The 14,253-nt window shown below is 43.0% G+C and overlaps 1 protein-coding gene across 1 annotated transcript in view; it reads left to right on the top strand.

Annotated features, from left to right (window-relative positions):
- prex1 (phosphatidylinositol-3,4,5-trisphosphate-dependent Rac exchange factor 1) overlaps positions 1-14,253 on the top strand; it is a 104,354-nt gene that overhangs the window by 1,268 nt on the left and 88,833 nt on the right. The window lies entirely within an intron of this gene.

Genomic DNA, 14,253 nt, shown 5'->3' with positions numbered 1-14,253 from the left:
GCTCAGACACCCTGCAGTCTGACTGTGATCATGTTTTACTCTTGGCTTTTTTTTTCTTTCTTTCTTTTTTTTTTTTTAACTGATTTCTTGGAACGTTCTCATGATTCGGTGCATTTTCCTGTTTCGACATCTGATAGTCATTTGTCAAACTCCGTCATGGTTCCCAATTTTGTTTTTTTGTTTTTTTTTCTGTCACGTGCTGAAGAACTTCCTCAAACTTCTTGAAATCATTCTGTACAGACGGCACACTATTCATGTGTGAGTTTATCCGTCTCAGACTAGAGATGAGCCGTGAAGTCAGCAAAGAAATGACACTGCGATGAAAGCAACGGCAGCACTGCACCAAAACAGTAGTTAGCAGATTCCTACTGAGGTACAAGTTTGGACCTCATCAAGTTACTTAAATTGTACATGGATGTTCTGTCGGTGGATCTTTTCTCAGGGTTGTTCTGCAGGTGTGACTGGACCTGCACGCTCTTTCCTGGGGCGTCCACAATCTAAAATATACTTTTTTTTTTTTTTAATGTTAAAGCCCAACAGATTATGTAGAGAAGAAGTTTGGCTGTGTCCTGTGGCCGTTCTCCTTCCAATCATCACATGAATTGAAGCCATACTGCACGCAGGGAAAATGGGAATAATTTATGCTTTGGCTTCAGGGATATCACCATCGGCTTTGTGTTAAATCCCTTTCATGTCCTTTTGAAGTGATTTTTTCTCAATTCTGAAATTCAACACATTTTTGTTTTGTTAATACTTATTTCCATCTGCTGATGCTACACAGCCCAATTTTCTTTTCTTTTTTTTTTGCCATCGTCTTGTTAACAAGTGTTACATTAGGATGGAATACATGCATGTAATTGCCCTCATTTGCCATCTTTACATATGGGCACATATGGTGCTGCGTGAGCAGGCCCTGATGGAGTGCCATGCTGTTCCTTATATGCAATAATGCCAACTACCAACTGTCCTTCTGGGAGGTTCTTTGCTAAAGGATGACATCGGCATTCAAAACAAAAGAGAGAAACATCAGTCTACCCCCTCCACCGCTGCCTGTCCTTTTCCAAATCCAGTCTCCTGCCCCCCACCCCCCTCCACACACACACACACACACATGTTCTCTGTGCATGGACCAGCCAGCCTGCTTGTCTTCGCTCCGCGGGGGCCGAGGCTTTGTCACCATGTGGCTGACTGTAGTGTTGATAAGGGAAGCCTGGCTGGCTCACAACATATGGTTTCAGTAAAGATATAGATGGGTTCAGGACAGGGGGGGTGGGGGTGGGGGGGGGGGGGTGTCTCGCCCCACAGTGTGAAGATGTTACTGCAGCACGAGTGAGTGGCCACAACACACAATCCCTCTGCCTCTCTAAGCCTTCAAGGAAGTATCTGGTGAAGATAAGCATTGTGGGTTTCTCAGCTTTCCTCCCCTGCAGACATTGCCTCCACTTCCCAGAATCCTTTTTTTTTTTTTTTGCAGTTTGCCTGTGCGGTGGATTTGTGCATTTCCTGTGTGATGGAGATAACGTAGGAGTGCGGTGTTTTCCCCAGTCGTGCACTCATGACCAAAAAACACAACACGGTCTGTGGTCGATGCCAGTCGACTGTCTTCTAAGGCTTTTTGGGACTGGTGGAACATTTTCTGCGGTCATGCCCTTTTGGTAGGAAACGGGAAACTCCTTCAGTCCACGTAACTCGGTTCGGTAGACCTTTTAGGTGCCTGCTTATGATTGTGTTACTGATGAGCACAGTGAGCAGGATACTCACCTTCTATTGAACGTTTCACATCTGAACCGCTCTGGTCGGGGCGTGCTCTATTGTCGTTTCCTTTGTGGTTTACAGCATCGAAGCCTCCTGCTGTTTCTGGTGTACTTCTCTTTCAGAGACACACTGGTGGTGTGAATTCAACCCAAAACCATTGAACCATTTTGGATGAATTCTCAATTTGAAATGCTTTTTTTTCTTTTTGTGCTTTTTTTTCTCTTGAGAGCAATTCTTTATCTGACGCAAAAACATCGTTTCCTTGAACATCATCGCTGTTGCATCTATATATGAGTGCTTCCCGTTAGTGGTCTGATGGTAAATGTATATTCCACTGGTTCTCTGTAATCTGTGGCCACCTGATGGTTTTGGTTTCCTCTGACGCTTTTGATTGTGTTTCTCCCATAGTACCAACTGAACAGTAGCTGATTGAGTGACGGCTCCCTGTCGTCTGCCCACGTCACTCTCCATTGCTTTATCTCTAATTATATTTTCCACCTTCCTTTGCACTGCGCTGCAGACCTGACCAATCTTAAACCCCCCCCCCCCCCCCCCCCCCCAAAAAAAAACCAATGTACGTCACCGCTGCTCCTCAATCGCAATGATTGCAGTGACACAGAGAAGAGATGGCTATCCGGCGTTGGCTTCTCAGCCACTCTGCATGTCATTCATCTCCTGGCAATTACCAGCGCTGGCCAGCGGGTTCCAAACACTGCAGGGGAAGGGAAGCTTGTAGCGACTGGGGGTGAGAAGGGGGATGGGGGGGGGTGAAAGGAAGGATTAAGGGATGGATTTTGCTCTTGTGCTATCATCGGAAATCTTTAAATCTATTAACTCATTGACCAGTGAAAGCTGGCAAGCACATTTTTTTTCAGGTTTAGGGTGACGGCTGCTGTTCATCTTGTTTCCTGAATGAGCCGATCGCCTCTCTGCTCCATAGATTTGTGGGGATTTTCTTTTGGCTTATTTAATACAGGCCTTTGGGTTTTCCCTGACATGATGTCGGCTTTCTATGGTCAGTGCAGTCATACCTGGTAGATGTGAGGGGCTTTCCTTCAAAACCATAAGGATGTTTTGTTTTTTGTCTTGTTTTTTTTGATACACTGGGCCACAGTGACCCGTCTCTCCATGTGAATCCGCTCCAGTGGAAAGGTTTGGTCAATGAAGCTGGTCAGCTTTTTGACCTCCCTGCTTAATTCTGTTCAGTGAGAGAGAGAAAAGTGTTGGGTGACCAGGAAGGTCCCGCCAGGGCGCTGGGATAATAGGAAACATCTGGAAATCCTGCCTTCCGTGACCTTTGCTTTAGGCCACACACAAGTTAGATTACTCGTCTAATGCCGATGTGAGTGTGCACAGACAGATTAAATTAGGGGATTGCTGTGTTTTCCTACTGTGGCTTTTCTCACTTCTTTATCTTATTTGTTTTGCATGAATTTTCTTGACCTCCACTCGCAGCTTGTATTGACAACGCTGGCTGAGCAAACAGGATGACATGCATACAAGCTTGCACACCAATGGTCTTCAAACTCATGCTCTGGCAGACAAACAGCGCAGGAAACCTGCACTCAACTTCCTCTACGAACCTGCATCTGCCTCTTTCTTTTTGTTTTTTTTTGTTTTTTCTCTCAATGTATTTATTTTTCTCCTCCACTCCATCCCTCCTGCCCTCCCCACATATGTGGGAAACACCAGCATCAGATTTCTCCGGGCAGAAGCTTATAAATAGCTTAAGATTCTAGCTCTCATCTTGGCCACGGCGCTGGCGGTTTTCAGCTCGCTGAAGCAGCCTGGACCGCGCTGAAGTCATACCAACATAAGGCGCACATCGCATGTATAGCAAGAGTGAAAGTGGGGTGGAGTTTGCAGGGGTGAAACCGTCCCCACAGCAGGTAGAGCTGTTACTGTGGCGGGCTGCCGGGGCTTTGTGAGGCCGTTTTTATTTTTACTGGCCTTTAAACTTCCACCCCTCGTTGGAACATTAAGTCTCATCTTATAGCCTGTAACCCGAAGATTAACCGAGCGTTCATGCAGCGAATCATTTAGGTTGTCTGTTTCTCATGCACACAAATGGGAGGCAATTTTTCCTCTCCTAATTAATGCTCATGTACTGTAACCAGAAGGTGAGCGCATAAAGCGCCGACCCGCCTTTTGATTTACGATGCAAATTAGAGTTACAGGTCCCCACTGTGCGGCTTTTCATCCCACTCTGGACAATCGGTACCTCGCGGTGCGGGGACTGTGCCAGGCTAATGGGCAGAAACGGGGATGTCACACTCCAACTTAATCTTTCTTCAGTCATGTGTGTTGATAAGCCCTGCTTTTTTTTTTTCTCCCCTTTTTCTTTGAGGCATAAGACTGCAGCAGGAATTTTAAGAATTCAACTTAACAAGTCTAAACCACTGTAACACCCAGAGGCTTGATGTTAATTAAAAAAAAAAAAAAAAAAAAAACCCAACCCATCTCCTCTGAGATGGGTGCACATTTTTACAGCATGGCAGATGCTGGGTCATTTGACTGATTGTAGATTCTGAGTTCAGGATGTGAATCTGTTTTTTTGTGATTGAATACCAGATTGGTAAAAATTGTGGCCGTTCTTCTGCTCAGTCAAGTTTTGTAAAGGAGAAGCTGTGCGAGGTGCTTTGCAACAGGCTGATATCCGACCCACTGGGTGACCTGGCCTGAATTGTAAAAGCGAAGCAATGCGAGATCCCTCCCCATGGAAGATCACGACCCAGACAAAGTTGTGACACGTACTTTCTCATGGAGGGCGTCGAGCGCGGAGGCCGTGCAGCAGGAGGAATGAGTAGGATGAATGGGTATCTGCAGAATGACTTGGCACAGACTCTCCCTTGAGAGCCTCTGAGTTCGATATATGGACTGAGGCAGCGGGTTTACAATGTTTGTTTGGTTTCTTAAACGCAACCAGATGTGCTGCTTCTCTCTGGGGTTGGAGGTCATTTGCATAATAGAGAAATGCTGAACTACCAAATAACCGCAGAACAACTTTACACAGAGCTTAAGATGTTTGATCAAACCTGGATTAGATTACAATTTAAGTCAATCTTATCCAAAGCACGTATTTCCCTCAGGGGGGTGGGGTTTAGAATCTGTGCAGCATACGACGCCCATTTAGATGAATGTAGATAAACAGACGGCTGAAGTCTGGATGGAGCAGGGCGGGTCGGACTGAATGGACGGGCTGCATGGTGTCCGGCCGGGAAGCAGCTCACATGACACAATGGGAGTTCGGAGGCACGCATCAAAAAAAAGTGGACACCTTAGTTGTTTTTCTTCTTTACAGAAGCAGCTCTGCATTCCTCCCAGGGATGTACCTGGGTCGGTGGAGGCTCCGTTTACACGACGACGTCTCAAGTGAAAACGCACCATTTTTGCATTTCGTATGGAAAGATGAAAGTTGCTATCACGTGGGACTCTCAGCTATACCACTGCCAAGTTCCAGGAGAATATGAACTGGGAGTCATGACACCACAGGCAAACATTGTTGTTATTGTCCATCTACTCGCGTATCTACAGAACTGTTTACTACGGCTGTGTCAGTATGCACGGTAACGTGGTTTCCTGCCATTTCCGCGAAGACGGGGTCGACGTGTTCTCTAAGAGTTCCACCTTGGGAGCAGTAGGTTTCAGATAAGTGCGTTATCAGTGACTCAGAGTGACGTTGTGTAAACCGACACTCAATAGCAACAAGAGTTTTCAGTGGAAAATGTTGTTGGATAAATGGGGCCTTACCTTTGGTATTGTTCCAAATGGCTGACTTTACTCCTCATTCACTGATTTTCTGCTCTGCTGAGAGGTTAATGTCAAGTTTCCTGTACGGTTTTATAAGCTGTGGCTTTATCAGATCATTTATATAATTGACCAAGACTGATGGTGACGTTCGATCGACACAATATGACTGCTTGAATTTCTTTATGGTGCAACAGCAAAGAAAAAAGGGTCTTTTTTTTTTTTAAAGTGCACAATGTATAAAGATAATGCATGAAGGCTTCAGTAAGTGGTTTAGTGCACAGGTGGGAAATATCTACTTGCATTTACTCATGTTACTGTAATTGAGTCATAAGTATGTTGTTGTTTTTTTTTTTTTAAGTATTATACTCCATCACATTTTCAAACATCTGTTATTGAGTAAACCATTTTCTAATAAAAAATTTTAATTTTTAATATTGTGCCCCAGAAATACTGCAGTGAATGATGGGAAGGAGAACAAACTGCCACTAAGGTCACGATACAGGTGCAGACGGAGTCGGACATCGGAGAGTCCGGATCCAGCACAAAGTGAAACCTCGTCGACTTCTGTTGAAGTTGAACTAAAAATGAAAAACCGCAATGTGAAGCCCTGGACATCTTTAAAGGACCACCTCGGCTTCAAGCACAAGAAAGACAACAGCATTATTATGCAGTGTGAGCTGTGCTTGCTCAGAGAGGCCGAGGTAGATTTAGATTCCAGTGACTTTCTTACGCTGCTCAGGAGAGACCATTCTCCTGCTCAGTAACTTTTACTCTGAGTTCATTTTATATGAGCTACTTTTTACTTTTACACTAGTAAAATTTTAGATGGGTAATCTTACTTGTACTTGAGTGAGATTTTATCTCAGTAATTGCACTTTTGCTTGAGTAGAATATCTCTTTCCACCTCTGGTTTAGTGTTTTAAAGTGGATTAGGAAATCCAGTGGCCACGGCTCCAAACAGAACAGTTCCACAATGAGAAATAAACGCCGAGACAGTTGTGCTGTGATTTCTCTGACACGACTTTCACTTCATTAAACATTAGCTTAAAGGTAAACATTTTAGTTTGCAAGCCAATTAGTGGCGATCAGTGGCTGTTTACATGGTTTAACCCCACCGCTCGGAGAAGCTCCCTCCTCGGAGGTTTTAACTCCTCCTGACAGCTGCTGATGAGTCCGGCTTCCCGGTGGCTGAAGGGATTTAATTTTCACGTTTGTTCGCTGCGATGACATTTTTTGCCAACTAACATGTCGTTAATAAAGGCTTGAGTCATGCGTGCTTGAGCTGTGACTGTGATGGTTTTTTTCTGTTTGCACATGCTGGCAGGAAACCTTCCGGAAAGCACATTTCGACATGGCCGATTGGAACAGACTGTTTTTTTTTTTTGTTTTGTTTTTTTACCTCAAGCTATGATTTTACAGGTTTGATTAATGATTTAAAGACAATGAACATAAATAGAACCACTGTTGGATGATGAGGTATTTCACGAGTACTGCTGTGTTATGATGTAAGGCCCTTTGTTACCTCGCAGCTACATTTTCTGCTGCGCTGAGGTGAACCGTTATGAATGAAAATGATCAAACACATGCCCTTGTTAGAAGTGGAAACTAACAGTTGTGTTATTGTCTGCTGAAATGAGAAGTTGAAACTCTATGTAGGTCAGTCGCACGAGTGTTTTCACAACTTAGAAAACCAAATTTTTTTTTTCTTTCCAGACAGAAAGAGCTTTAACGAGCTGCTGTCTGTACCAGGTTGGTAAATGCTGTTTGAGTCTGAACCTTAAAGTGATCTCTGTGATCTTCCTCCCTAACTTTGCCAAATGACCATTATCGTGTCGTGTAAGGCCCTAATTTGTTCCATTGCCACCGTTTAATTTCCTCCATGTTTGCCTGGCTTGTTTATGTCTGCCCAGCTGAATGTCAGGTGCGGCTTTCTTAGCTGGGCTTTAAATGAAACGGTTTTAGATGTTTTCTCCGAAATGTAGGCACGCAGGTATTATAGACTGTCCTTTTCTGGAGCTGGTTTTTTGGGTCTGTTGGAGGCTTCACAGGTCTCTGATGGCCCACTCAGCGCCATACTCTCCACAGTCTGATCCAGTCTGTGATTTCTGCGTCTGTCGGCACCAAAAAAAATTCAATAAATTTGTGCCCAAATGTCCAGATGGCCTCAGCAATCTGGTCCACACTGTTGTCGGCGGATCACCACCTGTCAACCTTTAACAGGAAAGCCACTAAGAGAAAGGACTCAAACCTGCATGGCGTGTTCTCCTTGAAGATAATGTGTCATTAAGTGGAGGTAACGGCGCAAACGTTTTCACGTTGAAATGGTAGGAACATATAAATATGCCATTACTCTCATTTCAGTATGCTGTGTGCTCCTTCTTGTTTTGCTCCAACATGTTTTGTTATGGAATTGACAGAAATGAGCCTGTGGCCTTTTCCCATCTGACATTAAAATGCATTTAGTTTGATCCGATCACAAGCTGAAAGCTCAAAGCAGAAGTGGTCTTCGATGGCCACAAGTGATCTGATCTCAGGTCTCCACTCTATATGCTAATACGCACCCTTTGATTAATTTAGTGGAACTCTTTTCTCCAAATGCATTTGGATTTCTTGCTCAAGAACGAATGTTCCGTGCCATCTTTTCCCATGTCCATATTTATTTCTACTCCGTATTGAAGAAAACACTCCCGGAGTAGTGTTATGTCTACTCTTATCATAGCTTGCTATGGGATTCAGACACAACACACATTGGTCTTGTTATTGCAAAATATTAGTGCAATATGCAATAATGTTATCATGTACTGTGATCACGATATGACTTGTGATACGCCAAAGCACACATTGTAGAAGCGTTTGTGCTTTCAGATTTATGTCTCCTGCTTAAAGTGCTTTCTCTCTTCTTGGCCCTCATCAAAGCCAGACATAACTGAGCCATGTTCCCACCAGCAGTGTTCCACAAGCACAGCAGTCGCTGACTTTGTGGTTTTTAGCCATTTTTCTTTGTTTTTTTTTTTTTGTGCTTTTAACTTGGGTCCCCTTTACACAACTTTGTTTTCAAGGGAAAACGCAAAGCTTTTGTTATATTTTGGGGTTGTCCCTTTACACTGCAATGATTGTCTGAGCCACTGAAAACACAACTTTTTGAAAAAAAACAACTTTTTGAAAACAAAGGTTTGACTCCGTCTCTGTGTGCATGTGGAAAATTCAACTTTCTGGAAATGCTCGGGTTCCTTCTCCATCTAGATTGGGGAAACACTGAGAATGCACACGTGCACCACGGCCACAGTAAATAGCGCTTCTGCACATGTTTAAATTGATCTGCTATAACAACAATGGCCGGCTCCAGAGTGTCCATTTTCTCCTGGGACTTGGTAGTTTTACAGTGTGTCAAAAACTAAAAACTAACACCACCAACTGGTTGCCCAACATGCTTACTCCATTGTTTCCCACATTTCTGCCGTTCCCGCGTAAATGCATATCATTCAACACAAAATGTTTTTGAAACAAAAACTCAAAAAACGACACGTTTTCACTTGAAAAGTTGCTTATAGACTTATAGACTTATAGAAAGGGCCTTTTAGACTGTCAACACGTACGATGTAATGTTGAAATAAAAACCTTACATTCGATATGTTATGCCCAATATGTTTACTTGCAGAGCCTGAATGCACTGTGCAGGGATATTATGAATATTGCTGTCATTAGAATGATAAATTATCATGCAGCATCTTGCGTATATACGTCTAATTTAAATGCACTGGGGTTACGAGGGTTCAATCCTGTCCCAGCCATCAGAGAGACAATAACTTACACAATGTAGAGTCGCAAACGCGTCAATGATTCCATATTATTGTGACTTCACGGGGTTAGTGTATGTAAGACAAATGCTGATTTTATTTTAAAACCAATGTACAATGATATGCTGTGACTGATGATAACTTGATGCCCTCGGAGCATTCCGCTCATGATCTGATCATCTGGGATGTATTTTAGTGCCAGGCGTGAACGGCTCCTGTTACCGTGTGACAGAAAATTACCGCGTGCGCGTGTGTGTGTGTGCGCGTGTAGAAAGAGGAGCTACAGTGAAGAATATTTACGGCACACATATAGATGCAGCAGTTTGTGTGTTCTGTTATACTTGATCGAAATTTGTCTACAAATGCTGACAGTGGAATTGCTGCAGCGGTGAAACATTTTCTAAGTTGAATTTTGATGACTCAACAAGGCTTAGTCAGCCAAATTTAGGCATCTAGATTTGCTACATCAAGTGTTACTACAAAATTTGTACGTTGCTTATTCATCCTGTATGTGTCATCCATTCATTAAAGCAAAAGAGCTGAAGTGGACTTGGCGAGGAGGAAGTCTGTGGTCCACCACTGTCTCATCCCCCTGCAGTGTTTAGTTTCCACCCATGTGAGCAGCTCAAAGGGCCCTGAAGTTTAAAGTCCTTCAAAGCGGAAGTGAGCAAGATGGGAAGGGAGGAGAAAAAACAACAAAAACAAAACAAAACTGGACGAAGCTCAAAGAAGACTTTGTGTTTCAGTGATTGGCTCTGCCAGGAAGGGTTCCTCTTGGACGACAGCGAAGGGGACCGATTGGAGGGTGAAGGGGGAGCTGAGAGTTTTGTGGAGGGATGTGAATTACAGCTTCAGAGAGAAAGAAGTCTAGCAAGGTTTGCTGGGGTCCCTCTTTGTGGCGACGCCATGGGCCATTCTCTGGCTCCGCTGCACTCGGGCCATGAAAGAGGGATTTCTTCATTTATTTATTCAATTTCATGCCATGCCGGCCCCCAAAATGGCCCCGTTCGCTCTCTGGATCTGCCCTGTCTCTCTTTGTGGCTGGTCATCCTAATCCTCTCACCAGAAAAGAAGAGATCCTTAATGGCTGCATTGTTTTTAGCTTGTTGTTGTTTTCTCTTGGGCAAGGAGGGGTAGAGAGCTGGTGACCTGAGAACTTGCACAGAAAAGTTTGGATGCGTGATTGTGTTTGAGAGCTGTTTTGGAAGGTGTGGGAACCGCAGCGAATTGAAAGGAGCTCTCAGGGCCCGCTGGAAAAACCTTGACAAGTGTCCTAGTCGGCTCTGGATATACAGAGTCTCTTGTGAGGGCGTCTGAATTGATCGCTGAATGCTGATGTACCTGTAAACAGATGGTACAGTTTGGTTCCCATTAATAGCATCGTTCCTCTTGTGGATAATGCAAGACATTACACCCAAAGCAGATGGCCAGGTTTGATATTTATCTAAGAATATGCCCAGAGCATTGGTTGTCAACGTTTTATCCCCTGGAGAAATCTGATCTGCCAAAACATTAGTGAAGCCAAACCCTGGCTCTCTCAAATATCCAAACACAGAAGGCCGATCTGCTCCAGATTCCAGAAAGTGTCCAACTATGGTTTTCCTTGACATGTGCAAATCTATTTTTGGTCACGTCCCAGACCTCCGTGCCCCTGAAGGGACCCTGGACCCCAGGTTGAGAACCAGTCATATAGTGGTTATTTAAGCAAGGTCATATTTCACACTTTTAATAAGTACAGCATCTTCAAGTTAATTTCTCATGAACTTAACATGTATAGAAGGAAAACAATACATCAGGTCAATGTCACATCCTCCTATTTCTGCAAATAGTTTTTACTTATTCAGTTTGTTTGGAGAGCAACATCTTTTACTTGTATTCTGTCGCGTGTGCTGTACTAAACAACCCCTGCTTTTAGGCCCCGTTTACACAACCAAGTGAAAACAGAAAACTTTTGTTGCATTCTGGGTGTCTGTTTACACAACAATGGTGGTCAGAGTCACTGAAGATGCAACTTTAACATAAAAAAAAAATGCTCCAAAGTTAGAACTTTTCAGAAAACCCTGACTCTCTGAAAACTTTTTGAAGACCCGTCCGTAGTGTCTAATTCTTCTGCACATGCGTGAGTAGCTGGACAATAACAGCAATGGCCAGAGTGTCATGACTTTCAGTCCATATTCTCCTGGGACTTCTAAACCTCTAATAATAATCCAACTTCATCATCTGTCCATATGACTGTCCGTGTACTTGGCATTGTTATTGTTTATAACATAAACAATGACAGTGTGTGTAGTTTCATTTCACCACACACCATTTTCAAAATGTTGCCATGTAAACGTGAATCTTTTCTGAAAAGAAGACGCAAACACAATGTGCTTTCACTTGAAATGGTGTCACGTAAATGGGACCTAAATGACGATGTTATCTCAAATCACATCCTCCCATCAATCTATGTTCAATAAGAATAAACTTGGATGTATATACATTTTATAATCATCCTCTGCTTGTGACTCTGGGTGAACTTCAAGTCATCGTCCTGTGCTCGTGGCTGTTATGGCGGCTTTCTTAACATGTGCTTGACTGTCTGACGTAATCACATGTTGCAACTTCAGCTTCACCGAGTTCAGCAATTCTGACATTTACTTGCCTCACTTAGGTCTTTTTGGTCTCTGCTGGCGTTTATGGGTAGATGGAGTCGCTTTTTATGAAGTTTGGCAACCAGTTTATTGAGCCTGGAGATCGCATGTGGGTTGACTCATCATGGTCACCGTCACAGTTTTGGGGAGAGGATGTCAGTGGAGTGATCTTCTCTCTGCAAAATGCTCCATTGGGAGATTATTTGTAGAGAATACTGTGGAAAGTTACCTTGATGATGAAATCTTTGCATCTGACTTTGTTGTATTTGTGCACTGACAAGTAAAGATTACATTCTATCCATGGCATTTGTACCATTGGTCAAACCAATGGCCGCTTTCATGATCGTTTGATGACCTCCACATCTAAGTAGACGAGGCAGACGTGATGGCAGCAGGTCTCTCATTCTGAGTTCACAGCAGCATATGGTCCCTCTGTATCTTCACACCTTCCTGTCTGGCCCCTTCTCGCTCTGATAAACCTCAGTATTTAGCGAATATCCCCCCCAACCCTCCCTGACACTGTAGCCGGGGCTCACATGAAATGATCCCTGATGCAACTCGCAGCAAGTTGGCGGTATTTGTGTGAGGTGATGGTATGACTTTTACCCCAAATGGGCAAGTTGTTGAAAGCATCTGCCATGAGGTATCAGATCGTTAAAAAAAACAACAACATTAAAAGGTTTGCCCGAGGCTGTTTAATGTTTTATAGGGTGTTTATTGGAACGCCACACCCTGTAGTGTCATCTAAGGATTTTTCAATACTCACTCTGTAAAACACTCATGTACCATTTACCCATTAAAAAAATAAAGTGCAGCATACTGACCAAAATCACACAATTCACCAACTTTGAATTTAAGGAATTTCTCACAGGATCTTTCGTGTACCACTTGAAAGCATCAGGCCGACTTTTAAAAACTGTGCATTGCTCAGGCATGTTTTTTTTTTAAATTTTGATATTTCACTGATTATGTCTTCAAAGTAAAACGCATTCATCAGGTATTTTTCCAGGGCATACAGCAGCATACAGCAGCTGGCTCTGTGTTTTTAGCATAGCAATTTAATTGTGCATTATATGATTGTCATCAATGGACAATTATTAGTTAGAAAGACACAAGAACAAATGCAGAAGCCACTATGGCACCGTTTAACAACCACATTTTCAGGTAGAAACGCAAAACTTTTGTTGCGTTTTTGGGGGTTCGTTTACATGCAACTTTTTGAAAATGTTTCCCAAAGTGGAATCTGTGTAGAAAGTGGAAACACTGCTCCTGTGCATGTACACCATGGCTGTGATGACCAGTGCCATCATAGCCTGGCATGCTAACGACATTTCAAAACGTTGCATTGTAAACGGAGAAACTTTTCTCAAAAGAAAATGCAACAACGCTGCGTTTCCACTTGAAATGTTGTCATGTACATGGTGCCTAGATGAGATCACTCGCAGTGAAAAACAACAGAAAAAGTAATTTGACATGCTCAGATAAAGTTTTTCTTTCTTTCTTAGATGTGTCTTTTATTGTCGAACTATAATAGAATATATTTATTACCGCTGTAGATTGTGCTGTATTTTCAAATATTTTGGTGTTGTTTTCAATTTAAAAAGCGTCTATTGTCAGCTCAAAGCTTTCCCTCCCTCCTTTCATTCTGTATTGAATTACATATCATGTACCCTTGTTCATCAACAAAATTTCCTCTGGAATGTCCTAGTTTATACTGGTGTATCAAACCTTAAAATAGCCTCAGTGCTGCTTCTGTGTTGCTGCAGTCACAGTTGGGATCATTTGAAGTACTGAGATCCCGATATGATTTCTCGTGATGCATTTGTCTGTTCCAGTTCGGCTGTCAGATGTTACTTTTAAACACAGCCGAGTGAGAGACCAGTCAAACATGTCAAATACTTCCTTTTTCACAAAAAGCTGCACTTCCTGTCCAGAAATGACATCTGCTGGTTTTTGTGTTGAGAGGCGCTGCTTCATTCTGCCGACTGTTTATTTTTTCCTCCCTCCCTGCTGAGCTTAGCCGGTCACCTATCGGCTTGAAAAGAAACAACATTTTTGTCATTGACTTGAGGGGCTCTTAAGAATAGAGCGTTGGGCTTTTTTTTTTTTTTTTTTTTTTTTTTTGTGATGGTTCTGTTTTCACTTCCTGTTTGAAATGCCACACAAACAGAAGTGTGCGTCTTCTGCTGCTATGTGGGGTTTCTGAGATTGTCTTCAGCTTTTCTTGCACATAAATTGTTGCGACGACGACAAGTCTCAGTCGGGAGCTCCAACTTTACTTCAGCCTGCTCACGTGAGCTTTAAATAAGGGACAATTT

This window comes from Blennius ocellaris, assembly GCF_963422515.1.
Source record: "Blennius ocellaris genome assembly, chromosome: 5".
In the NCBI taxonomy this organism is placed as follows: domain Eukaryota; kingdom Metazoa; phylum Chordata; class Actinopteri; order Blenniiformes; family Blenniidae; genus Blennius; species Blennius ocellaris.
Note: the sequence above shows the minus strand (reverse complement) of the source record. Positions and strands in the feature narration are given on the sequence as shown.